A 15,170-nucleotide genomic window follows, 5' to 3' on the forward strand; every position below is an offset into this window, starting at 1 on the left:
AACTTCTTTATTTTCTCTGAAATCATCTCACAGAGTTACAGCTTTCTCCTCAAGAAGCCTTTTGCTAAGACAGTTCTTGTGGAATTGGCAAAGTGATATTTGGAAGCCCATAGAGGGCTATGGTGAAAAAGGAAATATCCTCAGATGAAATCTGGAAAGAAGCTTTCTGAGAAACTGCTTAGTGTTCTGTTAATTCATCTCACAGAATTACATCTGTATTTCGTGGATCTCTTTGCTAGCCTTATTTCTGTGGAATCTGAGAACAGATATTTCCGATCCCTATGAAGACTATAGGGCCAAAGGAAATATCCTCCGTTAACAAATAGAAAGAAGCTTTCTGAGAAACTTCTTTGTGTTCTGTGAAATCATCTCACAGAGTTACAGCGTTCCCCTCAAGACACCTTTCGCTAAAACAGTTCCTGTGGAATAGGCAAAGTGATACTGGGAAGCCCATAGAGGTCTATGGTGAAAAAGGAAATATCCTCAGATGAAATCTGGAAAGAAACTTTCTGAGAAACTACTCTGTGATGTGTGACTTCCACTCACAGAGTTACATCTGTATTTCGTGGATCTCTTTGTTAGCCTTATTTCTGTGGAATGTGAGAACAGATATTTCGGATCCCTTTGAAGACAATAGGGCCAAAGGAAATATCCTCCGATAACAAAGAGAAAGAAGCTTTCTTAGAAACTTCTTTGTGTTCTGTGAAATCATCCCACAGAGTTACAGCTTTCCCCTCAAGAAGCCTTTCGCTAAGACAGTTCTTGTGGAATTGGCAAAGTGACATTTGGAAGCCCATAGTGGGCTATGGTGAAAAACGAAATATCCTCAGATGAAATCTGGAAAGAAGCTTTCTGAGAAACTGCTTAGTGTTCTGTTAATTCATCTCACAGAGTTACATCTGTATTTCGTGGATCTCTTTGCTAGCCTTATTTCTGTGGAATCGGAGAACAGATATTTCGGATCCCTTTGAAAACTATAGGGCCAAAGGAAATATCCTCCGATAACAAAGAGAAAGAAGCTTTCTGAGAAACGAATTTGTGTTCTGTGAAATCATCTTACAGAGATACAACTTTCCCCTCAAGAAGCCTTTCGCTAAGACAGTTCTTGTGGAATTGGCAAAGTGATATTTGGAAGCCCATAGAGGGCTATGGTGAAAAAGGAAATATCCTCAGATGAAATCTGGAAAGAAGCTTTCTGAGAAACTGCTCTGGAATGTGTGACTTCCACTCACAGAGTTACATCTGTATTTCGTGGATCTCTTTGCTAGCCTTATTTCTGTGGAATCTGAGAACAGATATTTCGGATCCCTTTGAAGACTATAGGGCCAAGGGAAATATCCTCCGATAAAAAAGAGAAAGAAGCTTTCTGAGAAACTTCTTTGTGTTCTGTGTAATCATCTAACAGAGTTACAGCTTTCCCCTCAGGAAGCCTTTCGTTAAGACAGTTTTTGTGGAATTGGCAAAGTGACATTTGGAAGCCCATAGAGGGCTATGGTGAAAAAGGAAATATCCTCAGATGAAATCTGGAAAGAAGATTTCTGAGAAACTGCTTAGTGTTCTGTTAATTCATCTCACAGAGTTACATCTGTATTTCGTGGATCTCTTTGCTAGCCTTATTTCTGTGGAATCTGAGAACAGATATTTCGGATCCCTTTGAAGATTATAGGGCCAAAGGAAATGTCCTCCGATAACAAAGAGAAAGAAGCTTTCTGAGAAACTTCTTTGTGTTCTGTGAAATCATCTCACAGAGTTACAGCTTTCCCCTCAAGAAGCCTTTCGCTAAGACAGTTCTTTTGGAATTGGCAAAGTGATATTTGGAAGCCCATAGAGGGCTATGGTGAAAAAGGAAATATCCTCAGACGAAATCTGGAAAGAAGCTTTCTGAGAAACTGCTCTGTGATGTGTGACTTCCACTCACAGAGTTACATCTGTGTTTCTTGGATCTCTTTGCTAACCTTATGTCTGTGGAATCTGAGAACAGATATTTCGGATCCCTTTGAAGACTAAATGGCCAAAGGAAATATCCTCCAATAACAAAGAGAAAGAAGCTGTCTGAGAAACTTCTTTGTGTTCCGTGAAATCATCTCACAGAGTTACAGCTTTCCCCTCAAGAAGCCTTTCGCTAAGAGAGTTCTTGTGGCATTGGCAAAGTGATATTTGGAAGCCCATAGAGGGCTATGGTGAAAAAGGAAATATCCTCAGATGAAATCTGGAAAGAAGGTTTCTGAGAAACTGCTCTGTGATGTGTGACATCCACTCACACAGTTACATCTGTGTTTCTTGGATCTCTTTGCTAACCTTATGTCTGTGGAATCTGAGAAAAGATATTTCGGATACCTTTGAAGACTAAAGGGCCAAAGGAAATATCCTCCAATAACAAAGAGAAAGAAGCTTTCTGAGAAACTTCTTTGTGTTCTGTGTAATCATCTCACAGAGTTACAGCTTTCCCCTCAGGAAGCCTTTCGTTAAGACAGTTCTTGTGGAATTGGCAAAGTGACATTTGGAAGCCCATAGAGGGCTATGGTGAAAAAGGAAATATCCTCAGATGAAATCTGGAAAGAAGCTTTCTGAGAAACTGCTTAGTGTTCTGTTAATTCATCTCACAGAGTTTCATCTGTATTTCGTGGATCTCTTTGCTAGCCTTATTTCTGTGGAACCTGAGAACAGATATTTCGGATCCCTTTGAAGATTATAGGGCCAAAGGAAATGTCCTCCGATAACAAAGAAAAAGAAGCTTTCTGAGAAACTTCTTTGTGTTCTGTGAAATCATCTCACAGAGTTACAGCTTTCCCCTCAAGAAGCCTTTCGCTAAGACAGTTCTTGTGGAATTGGCAAAGTGATATTTGGAAGCCCATAGAGGGCTATTGTGTAAAAGGAAATATCCTCAGACGAAATCTGGAAAGAAGCTTTCTGAGAAACTGCTCTGTGATGTGTGACTTCCACTCACAGAGTTACATCTGTGTTTCGTGGATCTCTTTGCTAACCTTATGTCTGTGGAATCTGAGAACAGATATTTCGGATCCCTTTGAAGACTAAAGGGCCAAAGGAAATATGTTCCAATAACAAAGAGAAAGAAGCTTTCTTAGAAACTTCTTTGTGTTCTGTGAAATCATCTCACAGAGTTACAGCTTTCCCCTCAAGAAGCCTTTCGCTAAGACAGTTCTTGTGGAATTGGCAAAGTGATATTTGGAAGCCCATAGAGGGCTATGGTGAAAAAGGAAATATCCTCAGATGAAATCTGGAAAGAAGGTTTCTGAGAAACTGCTTAGTGTTCTGTTAATTCATCTCACAGAGTTACATCTGTATTTCGTGGATCTCTTTGCTAGCCTTATTTCTGTGGAATCTGAGAACAGATACTTCGGATCCCTTTGAAGACTATAGGGCCAAAGGAAATATCATCCGATAACAAAGAGAAAGAAGCTTTCTGAGAAACTTCTTGGTGTTCTTTGAAATCATCTCACAGAGTTACAGCTTTCTCCTCAAGAAGCCTTTCGCTAAGACAGTTCTTGTGGAATTGGCAAAGTGATATTGGGAAGCCCATAGAGGGGTATGGTGAAAAAGGAAATATCCTCAGATGAAATCTGGAAAGAAGATTTCTGAGAAACTGCTCTGTGTTGTGTAACTTCCACACACAGAGTTACATCTGCATTTCGTGGATCTCTTTGCTAGCCTCATTTCTGTGGAATCTGAGAACAGATATTTGGGATCCCTTTGAAAACTATAGGGCCAAAGGAAATATCCTCCGATAACAAAGAGAAAGAAGCTTTCTAAGAAACTACTTTTTGTTTTGTGAAATCATCTCACAGAGTTACAGCTTTCCCCTCAAGAAGCCTTTCGCTAAGACAGTTCTTGTGGAATTGGCAAAGTGATATTTTGAAGCCCATAGAGGGCTATTCTGAAAAAGGAAATATCCTCAGATGAAATCTGGAAAGAAGTTTTCTGAGAAACTGCTTAGTGTTCTGTTAATTCATCTCACAGAGTTACATCTGTATTTCGTGTATCTCTTTGCTAGCCTTATTTCTGTGGAATCTGAGAACAGATATTTCGGATCCCTTTGGAGACTATAGGGCCAAAGGAAATATCCTCCGATAACAAAGAGAAAGAAGCTTTCGGAGAAACTTCTTTGTGTTCCGTGAAATCATCTCACAGAGTTACACCTTCCCCCTCAAGAAGCCTTTCGATAAGACAGTTCTTGTGGAATTGGCAAAGTGATATTTGGAAGCCCATAGAGGGCTATGGTGAAAAAGGAAATATCCTCAGATGAAATCTGGAAAGAAGCTTTCTGAGAAACTGCTCTGTGGTGTGTGACTTCCACTCACAGAGTTACATCTGTATTTCGTGGATCTCTTTGCTAGCCTTATTTCTGTCGAATCTGAGAACAGATATTTCGGATCCCTTTGAAGACTATAGGGCCAAAGGAAATATCCTCCGATAACAAAGAGAAAGAAGCTTTCTGAGAAACTTCTTTGTGTTCTGTGTAATCATCTCACAGAGTTACAACTTTCCCCTCAGGAAGCCTTTCGTTAAGACAGTTCTTGTGGAATTGGCAAAGTGACATTTGGAAGCCCATAGAGGGCTATGGTGAAAAAGGAAATATCCTCAGATGAAATCTGGAAAGAAGCTTTCTGAGAAACTGCTTAGTGTTCTGTTAATTCATCTCACAGAGTTACATCTGTATTTCGTGGATCTCTTTGCTAGCCTTATTTCTGTGGAATCTGAGAACAGATATTTCGGATCCCATTGATGATTATAGGGCCAAAGGAAATATCCTCCGATAACAAAGAAAAAGAAGCTTTCTGAGAAACTTCTTTGTGTTCTGTGAAATCATCTCACAGAGTTACACTTTTCCCCTCAAGAAGCCTTTCGCTAAGACAGTTTTTGTGGAATTGGAAAAGTGATATTTGGAAGCCCTTAGAGGGCTATTGTGAAAAAGGAAATATCCTCAGATGAAATCTGGAAAGAAGCTTTCTGAGAAACTGCTCTGTGATGTGTGACTTCCTCTCACAGAGTTACATCTGTGTTTCGTGGATCTCTTTGCCAGCCTTATTTCTGTGGAATATGAGAACAGATATTTCGGATCCCTTTGAAGACTAAAGGGCCAAAGGAAATATCCTCCGATAACAAAGAGAAAGAAGCTTTCTGAGAAACTTCTTTGTGTTCTGTGAAATCATCTCACAGAGTTACAGCTTTCCCCTAAAGAAGCCTTTCGCTAAGACAGTTCCTGTGGAATTGGCAAAGTGATATTTGGAAGCCCATAGAGGGCTATGTTGAAAAAGGAAATATCCTCAGATGAAATCTGGGAAGCAGATTTCTGAGAAACTGCTCTGTGATGTGTGACTTTCACTCACAGAGTTACACGTGTATTTCGTGGATCTCTTTGCTAGCCTTATTTCTGTGGAATCTGAGAACAGATATTTCGGATCCCTTTGAAGACAATAGGGCCAAAGGAAATATCCTCCGATAACAAAGAGAAAGAAGCTTTCTGAGAAACTTCTTTGTGTTCTGTGAAATTATCTCACAGAGTTACAGCTTTCCCCTCAAGAAGCCTTTCACTAAGGCAGTTCTTGTGGAATTGGTAAAGTGATATTTGGAAGGCCATAGAGGGCTATGGTGAAAAAGGAAATATCCTCAGATGAAATCTGGAAAGAAGCTTTCTGAGAAACTGCTTAGTGTTCTGTTAATTCAACTCACTGAGTTACATCTGTATTTCGTGGATCTCTTTGCTAGTCTTATTTCTGTGGAATCTGAGAACAGATATTTCCGATCCCTTTGAAGACTATAGGGCCTAAGGAAATATCCTCCGATAACAAAGAGAAAGAAGCTTTCTTAGAAACTTCTTTGTGTTCTGTGAAATCATCTCACAGAGTTACAGCTTTCCCCTCAAGAATCCTTTCGCTAAGACAGTTCTTGTGTAATTAGCAAAGTGATATTTGGAAGCCCATAGAGGGCTATGATGAAAAAGGAAATATCCTCAGATGAAATCTGGAAAGAAGATTTCTGAGAAACTGCTTAGTGTTCTGTTAATTCATCTCACAGAGTTACATCTGTATTTCGTGGATCCCTTTGCTAGCCTTATTTCTGTGGAATCTAAGTACAGATATTTCGGATCCCTTTAAAGAATATAGGGCCAAAGGAAATATCCTCCGATAACAAAGAGAAAGAAGCTTTTTGAGAAACTTCTTTATTTTCTCTGAAATCATCTCACAGAGTTACAGCTTTCTCCTCAAGAAGCCTTTTGCTAAGACAGTTCTTGTGGAATTGGCAAAGTGATATTTGGAAGCCCATAGAGGGCTATGGTGAAAAAGGAAATATCCTCAGATGAAATCTGGAAAGAAGCTTTCTGAGAAACTGCTTAGTGTTCTGTTAATTCATCTCACAGAATTACATCTGTATTTCGTGGATCTCTTTGCTAGCCTTATTTCTGTGGAATCTGAGAACAGATATTTCCGATCCCTATGAAGACTATAGGGCCAAAGGAAATATCCTCCGTTAACAAATAGAAAGAAGCTTTCTGAGAAACTTCTTTGTGTTCTGTGAAATCATCTCACAGAGTTACAGCGTTCCCCTCAAGACACCTTTCGCTAAAACAGTTCCTGTGGAATAGGCAAAGTGATACTGGGAAGCCCATAGAGGTCTATGGTGAAAAAGGAAATATCCTCAGATGAAATCTGGAAAGAAACTTTCTGAGAAACTACTCTGTGATGTGTGACTTCCACTCACAGAGTTACATCTGTATTTCGTGGATCTCTTTGTTAGCCTTATTTCTGTGGAATGTGAGAACAGATATTTCGGATCCCTTTGAAGACAATAGGGCCAAAGGAAATATCCTCCGATAACAAAGAGAAAGAAGCTTTCTTAGAAACTTCTTTGTGTTCTGTGAAATCATCCCACAGAGTTACAGCTTTCCCCTCAAGAAGCCTTTCGCTAAGACAGTTCTTGTGGAATTGGCAAAGTGACATTTGGAAGCCCATAGTGGGCTATGGTGAAAAACGAAATATCCTCAGATGAAATCTGGAAAGAAGCTTTCTGAGAAACTGCTTAGTGTTCTGTTAATTCATCTCACAGAGTTACATCTGTATTTCGTGGATCTCTTTGCTAGCCTTATTTCTGTGGAATCGGAGAACAGATATTTCGGATCCCTTTGAAAACTATAGGGCCAAAGGAAATATCCTCCGATAACAAAGAGAAAGAAGCTTTCTGAGAAACGAATTTGTGTTCTGTGAAATCATCTTACAGAGATACAACTTTCCCCTCAAGAAGCCTTTCGCTAAGACAGTTCTTGTGGAATTGGCAAAGTGATATTTGGAAGCCCATAGAGGGCTATGGTGAAAAAGGAAATATCCTCAGATGAAATCTGGAAAGAAGCTTTCTGAGAAACTGCTCTGGAATGTGTGACTTCCACTCACAGAGTTACATCTGTATTTCGTGGATCTCTTTGCTAGCCTTATTTCTGTGGAATCTGAGAACAGATATTTCGGATCCCTTTGAAGACTATAGGGCCAAGGGAAATATCCTCCGATAAAAAAGAGAAAGAAGCTTTCTGAGAAACTTCTTTGTGTTCTGTGTAATCATCTAACAGAGTTACAGCTTTCCCCTCAGGAAGCCTTTCGTTAAGACAGTTTTTGTGGAATTGGCAAAGTGACATTTGGAAGCCCATAGAGGGCTATGGTGAAAAAGGAAATATCCTCAGATGAAATCTGGAAAGAAGATTTCTGAGAAACTGCTTAGTGTTCTGTTAATTCATCTCACAGAGTTACATCTGTATTTCGTGGATCTCTTTGCTAGCCTTATTTCTTTGGCATCTGAGAACAGATATTTCGGATCCCTTTGAAGATTATAGGGCCAAAGGAAATGTCCTCCGATAACAAAGAGAAAGAAGCTTTCTGAGAAACTTCTTTGTGTTCTGTGAAATCATCTCACAGAGTTACAGCTTTCCCCTCAAGAAGCCTTTCGCTAAGACAGTTCTTTTGGAATTGGCAAAGTGATATTTGGAAGCCCATAGAGGGCTATGGTGAAAAAGGAAATATCCTCAGACGAAATCTGGAAAGAAGCTTTCTGAGAAACTGCTCTGTGATGTGTGACTTCCACTCACAGAGTTACATCTGTGTTTCTTGGATCTCTTTGCTAACCTTATGTCTGTGGAATCTGAGAACAGATATTTCGGATCCCTTTGAAGACTAAATGGCCAAAGGAAATATCCTCCAATAACAAAGAGAAAGAAGCTGTCTGAGAAACTTCTTTGTGTTCCGTGAAATCATCTCACAGAGTTACAGCTTTCCCCTCAAGAAGCCTTTCGCTAAGAGAGTTCTTGTGGCATTGGCAAAGTGATATTTGGAAGCCCATAGAGGGCTATGGTGAAAAAGGAAATATCCTCAGATGAAATCTGGAAAGAAGGTTTCTGAGAAACTGCTCTGTGATGTGTGACATCCACTCACACAGTTACATCTGTGTTTCTTGGATCTCTTTGCTAACCTTATGTCTGTGGAATCTGAGAAAAGATATTTCGGATACCTTTGAAGACTAAAGGGCCAAAGGAAATATCCTCCAATAACAAAGAGAAAGAAGCTTTCTGAGAAACTTCTTTGTGTTCTGTGTAATCATCTCACAGACTTACAGCTTTCCCCTCAGGAAGCCTTTCGTTAAGACAGTTCTTGTGGAATTGGCAAAGTGACATTTGGAAGCCCATAGAGGGCTATGGTGAAAAAGGAAATATCCTCAGATGAAATCTGGAAAGAAGCTTTCTGAGAAACTGCTTAGTGTTCTGTTAATTCATCTCACAGAGTTTCATCTGTATTTCGTGGATCTCTTTGCTAGCCTTATTTCTGTGGAACCTGAGAACAGATATTTCGGATCCCTTTGAAGATTATAGGGCCAAAGGAAATGTCCTCCGATAACAAAGAAAAAGAAGCTTTCTGAGAAACTTCTTTGTGTTCTGTGAAATCATCTCACAGAGTTACAGCTTTCCCCTCAAGAAGCCTTTCGCTAAGACAGTTCTTGTGGAATTGGCAAAGTGATATTTGGAAGCCCATAGAGGGCTATTGTGTAAAAGGAAATATCCTCAGACGAAATCTGGAAAGAAGCTTTCTGAGAAACTGCTCTGTGATGTGTGACTTCCACTCACAGAGTTACATCTGTGTTTCGTGGATCTCTTTGCTAACCTTATGTCTGTGGAATCTGAGAACAGATATTTCGGATCCCTTTGAAGACTAAAGGGCCAAAGGAAATATGTTCCAATAACAAAGAGAAAGAAGCTTTCTTAGAAACTTCTTTGTGTTCTGTGAAATCATCTCACAGAGTTACAGCTTTCCCCTCAAGAAGCCTTTCGCTAAGACAGTTCTTGTGGAATTGGCAAAGTGATATTTGGAAGCCCATAGAGGGCTATGGTGAAAAAGGAAATATCCTCAGATGAAATCTGGAAAGAAGGTTTCTGAGAAACTGCTTAGTGTTCTGTTAATTCATCTCACAGAGTTACATCTGTATTTCGTGGATCTCTTTGCTAGCCTTATTTCTGTGGAATCTGAGAACAGATACTTCGGATCCCTTTGAAGACTATAGGGCCAAAGGAAATATCATCCGATAACAAAGAGAAAGAAGCTTTCTGAGAAACTTCTTGGTGTTCTTTGAAATCATCTCACAGAGTTACAGCTTTCTCCTCAAGAAGCCTTTCGCTAAGACAGTTCTTGTGGAATTGGCAAAGTGATATTGGGAAGCCCATAGAGGGGTATGGTGAAAAAGGAAATATCCTCAGATGAAATCTGGAAAGAAGATTTCTGAGAAACTGCTCTGTGTTGTGTAACTTCCACACACAGAGTTACATCTGCATTTCGTGGATCTCTTTGCTAGCCTCATTTCTGTGGAATCTGAGAACAGATATTTGGGATCCCTTTGAAAACTATAGGGCCAAAGGAAATATCCTCCGATAACAAAGAGAAAGAAGCTTTCTAAGAAACTACTTTTTGTTTTGTGAAATCATCTCACAGAGTTACAGCTTTCCCCTCAAGAAGCCTTTCGCTAAGACAGTTCTTGTGGAATTGGCAAAGTGATATTTTGAAGCCCATAGAGGGCTATTCTGAAAAAGGAAATATCCTCAGATGAAATCTGGAAAGAAGTTTTCTGAGAAACTGCTTAGTGTTCTGTTAATTCATCTCACAGAGTTACATCTGTATTTCGTGTATCTCTTTGCTAGCCTTATTTCTGTGGAATCTGAGAACAGATATTTCGGATCCCTTTGGAGACTATAGGGCCAAAGGAAATATCCTCCGATAACAAAGAGAAAGAAGCTTTCGGAGAAACTTCTTTGTGTTCCGTGAAATCATCTCACAGAGTTACACCTTCCCCCTCAAGAAGCCTTTCGATAAGACAGTTCTTGTGGAATTGGCAAAGTGATATTTGGAAGCCCATAGAGGGCTATGGTGAAAAAGGAAATATCCTCAGATGAAATCTGGAAAGAAGCTTTCTGAGAAACTGCTCTGTGGTGTGTGACTTCCACTCACAGAGTTACATCTGTATTTCGTGGATCTCTTTGCTAGCCTTATTTCTGTCGAATCTGAGAACAGATATTTCGGAACCCTTTGAAGACTATAGGGCCAAAGGAAATATCCTCCGATAACAAAGAGAAAGAAGCTTTCTGAGAAACTTCTTTGTGTTCTGTGTAATCATCTCACAGAGTTACAACTTTCCCCTCAGGAAGCCTTTCGTTAAGACAGTTCTTGTGGAATTGGCAAAGTGACATTTGGAAGCCCATAGAGGGCTATGGTGAAAAAGGAAATATCCTCAGATGAAATCTGGAAAGAAGCTTTCTGAGAAACTGCTTAGTGTTCTGTTAATTCATCTCACAGAGTTACATCTGTATTTCGTGGATCTCTTTGCTAGCCTTATTTCTGTGGAATCTGAGAACAGATATTTCGGATCCCATTGATGATTATAGGGCCAAAGGAAATATCCTCCGATAACAAAGAAAAAGAAGCTTTCTGAGAAACTTCTTTGTGTTCTGTGAAATCATCTCACAGAGTTACACTTTTCCCCTCAAGAAGCCTTTCGCTAAGACAGTTTTTGTGGAATTGGAAAAGTGATATTTGGAAGCCCTTAGAGGGCTATTGTGAAAAAGGAAATATCCTCAGATGAAATCTGGAAAGAAGCTTTCTGAGAAACTGCTCTGTGATGTGTGACTTCCTCTCACAGAGTTACATCTGTGTTTCGTGGATCTCTTTGCCAGCCTTATTTCTGTGGAATATGAGAACAGATATTTCGGATCCCTTTGAAGACTAAAGGGCCAAAGGAAATATCCTCCGATAACAAAGAGAAAGAAGCTTTCTGAGAAACTTCTTTGTGTTCTGTGAAATCATCTCACAGAGTTACAGCTTTCCCCTAAAGAAGCCTTTCGCTAAGACAGTTCCTGTGGAATTGGCAAAGTGATATTTGGAAGCCCATAGAGGGCTATGGTGAAAAAGGAAATATCCTCAGATGAAATCTGGGAAGCAGATTTCTGAGAAACTGCTCTGTGATGTGTGACTTTCACTCACAGAGTTACACGTGTATTTCGTGGATCTCTTTGCTAGCCTTATTTCTGTGGAATCTGAGAACAGATATTTCGGATCCCTTTGAAGACAATAGGGCCAAAGGAAATATCCTCCGATAACAAAGAGAAAAAAGCTTTCTGAGAAACTTCTTTGTGTTCTGTGAAATCATCTCACAGAGTTACAGCTTTCCCCTCAAGAAGCCTTTCGGAAAGACAGTTCTTGTGGAATTTGCAAAGTGATATTTGGAAGCCCACAGAGGGCTATGATGAAAAAGGAAATATCCTCAGATGAAATCTGGAAAGAAGCTTCCTGAGAAACTGCTTATTGTTCTGTTAATTCATATTGCAGTGTTACATCTGTTTTTCATGGATCTCTTTGCTAGCCTTATTTCTGTGGAATCTGAGAACAGATATTTCGAATCCCTTTGAAGACTATAGGGCCAAAGGAAATATCCTCCGATAACAAAGAGAAAGAAGCTTTCTGAGAAACTTCCTTGTGTTCTGTGAATCATCTCACAGAGTGACAGCTTTCCCCTCAAGAAGCCTTTCGCTAAGACAGTTCGTGTGGAATTGGTAAAGTCATATTTGGAAGCCCATAGAGGGCTATGGTGAAAAAGGAAATATCCTCAGATGAAATCTGGAAAGAAGCTTTCTGAGAAACTGCTTAGTGTTCTGTTAATTCATCTCACAGAGTTACATCTCTCTCTCGTGGATCTCTTTGCTAGCCTAATTTCTGTGGAATCTGAAAACAGATATTTCGGATCCCATTGAAGACTATAGGGCCAAAGGAAATATCCTCCGATAACAAAGAGAAAGAAGCTTTCTGAGAAACTTCTTTGTGTTCTGTGAAATCATCTCACAGAGTTACAGCTTTCCTCTCAGGAAGCCTTTCGCTAAGAGAGTTCTGGTGGAAATGGCAAAGTGATATTCGGAAGCCATAGAGGGCTATGGTGAAAAAGGAAATATCCTTAGATGAAATCTGGAAAGAAGATTTCTGAGAAACTGCTTAGTGTTCTGTTAATTCATCTCACAGAGTTACATCTGTATTTCGTGGATCTCTTTGCTAGCCTTATTTCTGAGGAATCTGAGAACAGATATTTCGGATCCCTTTGAAGACTATAGGGCCAAAGGAATTGTCATCCGATAACAAAGAGAAAGAAGCTTTCTGAGAAACTTCTTTGTGTTCTGTGAAATCATCTCACAGAGTTACAGCTTTCCCCTCAAGAAGCCTTCCGCTAAGACAGTTCTTGTGGAACTGGCAAAGTGATATTTGGAAGCCCATAGAGGGCTAAGGTGAAAAAGGAACTAGCCTCCGATGAAATCTGGAAAGAAGCTTTCTGAGAAACTGCTTATTGTTCTGTTAATTCATATTGCAGTGTTACATCTGTATTTCGTGGATCTCTTTGCTAGCCTTATTTCTGTGGAATCTGAGAACAGATATTTCGGATCCCCTTGAAGACTATAGGGTCAAAGGAAATATCCTCCGATAACAAAGAGAAAGAAGCTTTCTGAGAAACTTCCTTGTGTTCTGTGAATCATCTCACAGAGTGACAGCTTTCCCCTCAAGAAGCCTTTCGCTAAGACAGTTCTTGTGGAATTGGTAAAGTCATATATGGAAGCCCATAGAGGGCTATGGTGAAAAAGGAAATATCCTCAGATGAAATCTGGAAAGAAGCTTTCTGAGAAACTGCTTAGTGTTCTGTTAATTCATCTCACAGAGTTACATCTCTCTTTCGTGGATCTCTTTGCTAGCCTTATTTCTGTGGAATCTGAAAACAGATATTTCGGATCCCATTGAAGACTATAGAGCCAAAGGAAATATCCTCCGATAACAAAGAGAAAGAAGCTTTCTGAGAAACTTCTTTGTGTTCTGTGAAATCATCTCACAGAGTTACAGCTGTCCTCTCAGGAAGTCTTTCGCTAAGAGAGTTCTTGTGGAAATGGCAAAGTGATATTCGGAAGCCATAGAGGGCTATGGTGAAAAAGGAAATATCCTCAGATGAAATCTGTAAAGAAGCTTTCTGAGAAACTGCTTAGTGTTCTGATAATTCATCTCACAGAGTTACATCTGTATTTCGTGGATCTCTTTGCTAGCCTTATTTCTGTGGAATCTGAGAACAGATATTTCGGATCCCTTTGAAGACTATAGGGCCAAAGGAAATATACTCTGATAACAAAGAGAAAGAAGCTTTCTGAGAAACTTCTTTGTGTTCTGTGAAATCATGTCACAGAGTTACAGCTTTCCCCTCAAGAAGCCTTTCGCTAAGACAGTTCTTGTGGAATTGGCAAAGTGATATTTGGAAGCTCATAGAGGGCTGTGGTGAAAAAGGAAATATCCTCAGATGAAATCTGGAAAGAAGCTTTCTGAGAAACTACTCTGTGATGTGTGACGTCCACTCACAGAGTAACATCTGTATTTCGTGGATCTCTTTGCTAGCCTTATTTCTGTGGAATCTGAGAACAGATATTTCGGATCCCTTTGAAGACTATAGGGCCAAAGGAAATATCCTCCGATAACAAAGGGAAAGAAGGTTTCTGAGAAATTTCTTGGTGTTCTGTGAAATCATCTCACAAAGTAACAGCTCTCCCCTCAGGAAGACTTTCACTAAGACAGTTCTTGTGGTATTGGCAAAGTGATGTTTGGAAGCCCATAGAGGGCTATGGTGAACAAGGAAATATCCTCAGATGAAATCTGGAAAGAAGCTTTCTGAGAAACTTCTTAGTGTTCTGTTAATTCATCTCACAGGGTTACATCTGTATTTCGTGGATCTCTTTGCTAGCCTTATTTCTGTGGAACCTCAGAACAGATATTTCGGATCCCATTGAAGACTATAGTGCCAAAGGAAATATCCTCCGATAACAAAGAGAAAGAAGGTTTCTGAGAAACTTCTTTGTGTTCTGTGAAATCATCTCACAGAGTTACAGCTTTCCCCTCAGGAAGACTTTCACTAAGACAGTTCTTGTGGTATTGGCAAAGTGATATTTGGAAGCCCATAGAGGGCTAAGGTGTAAAAGGAAATATCCTCCGATGAAATCTGGAAAGAAGCTTTCTGAGAAACTGCTCTGTGATGTGTGACTTCCACTCACATAGTTACATCTGTATTTCGTGGATCTCTTTGCTAGCCTTATTTCTGTGGAATCTGAGAACAGATATTTCGGATCCCTTTGAAGACAATGGTGCCAAAGGAAATATCCTCCGATAACAAAGAGAAAAAGGCTTTCTGAGAAACTTCTTTGAGTTCTGTGAAATCATCTCACAGAGTTACAGCTTTCCCCTCAAGAAGCCTTTCCAAAGACAGTTCTTGTGGAATTGGCAAAGTGATATTTGGAAGCCCATAGAGGGCTATGATGAAAAAGGAAATATCCTCAGATGAAATCTGGAAAGAAGCTTTCTGAGAAACTGCTTATTGTTCTGTTAATTCATATTGCAGTGTTACATCTGTATTTCGTGGATCTCTTTGCTAGCCTTATTTCTGTGGAATCTGAGAACAGATATTTCGGATCCCTTTGAAGACTATAGGGTCAAAGGAAATATCCTACGATAACAAAGAGAAAGAAGCTTTCTGAGAAACTTCCTTGTGTTCTGTGAAATCATCTCACAGAGTGACAGCTTTCCCCTCAAGAAGCCTTTCGCTAAGACAGTTCTTGTGGA

This window comes from Macaca nemestrina, chromosome X, assembly GCF_043159975.1.
Source record: "Macaca nemestrina isolate mMacNem1 chromosome X, mMacNem.hap1, whole genome shotgun sequence".
Classification (NCBI taxonomy): domain Eukaryota; kingdom Metazoa; phylum Chordata; class Mammalia; order Primates; family Cercopithecidae; genus Macaca; species Macaca nemestrina.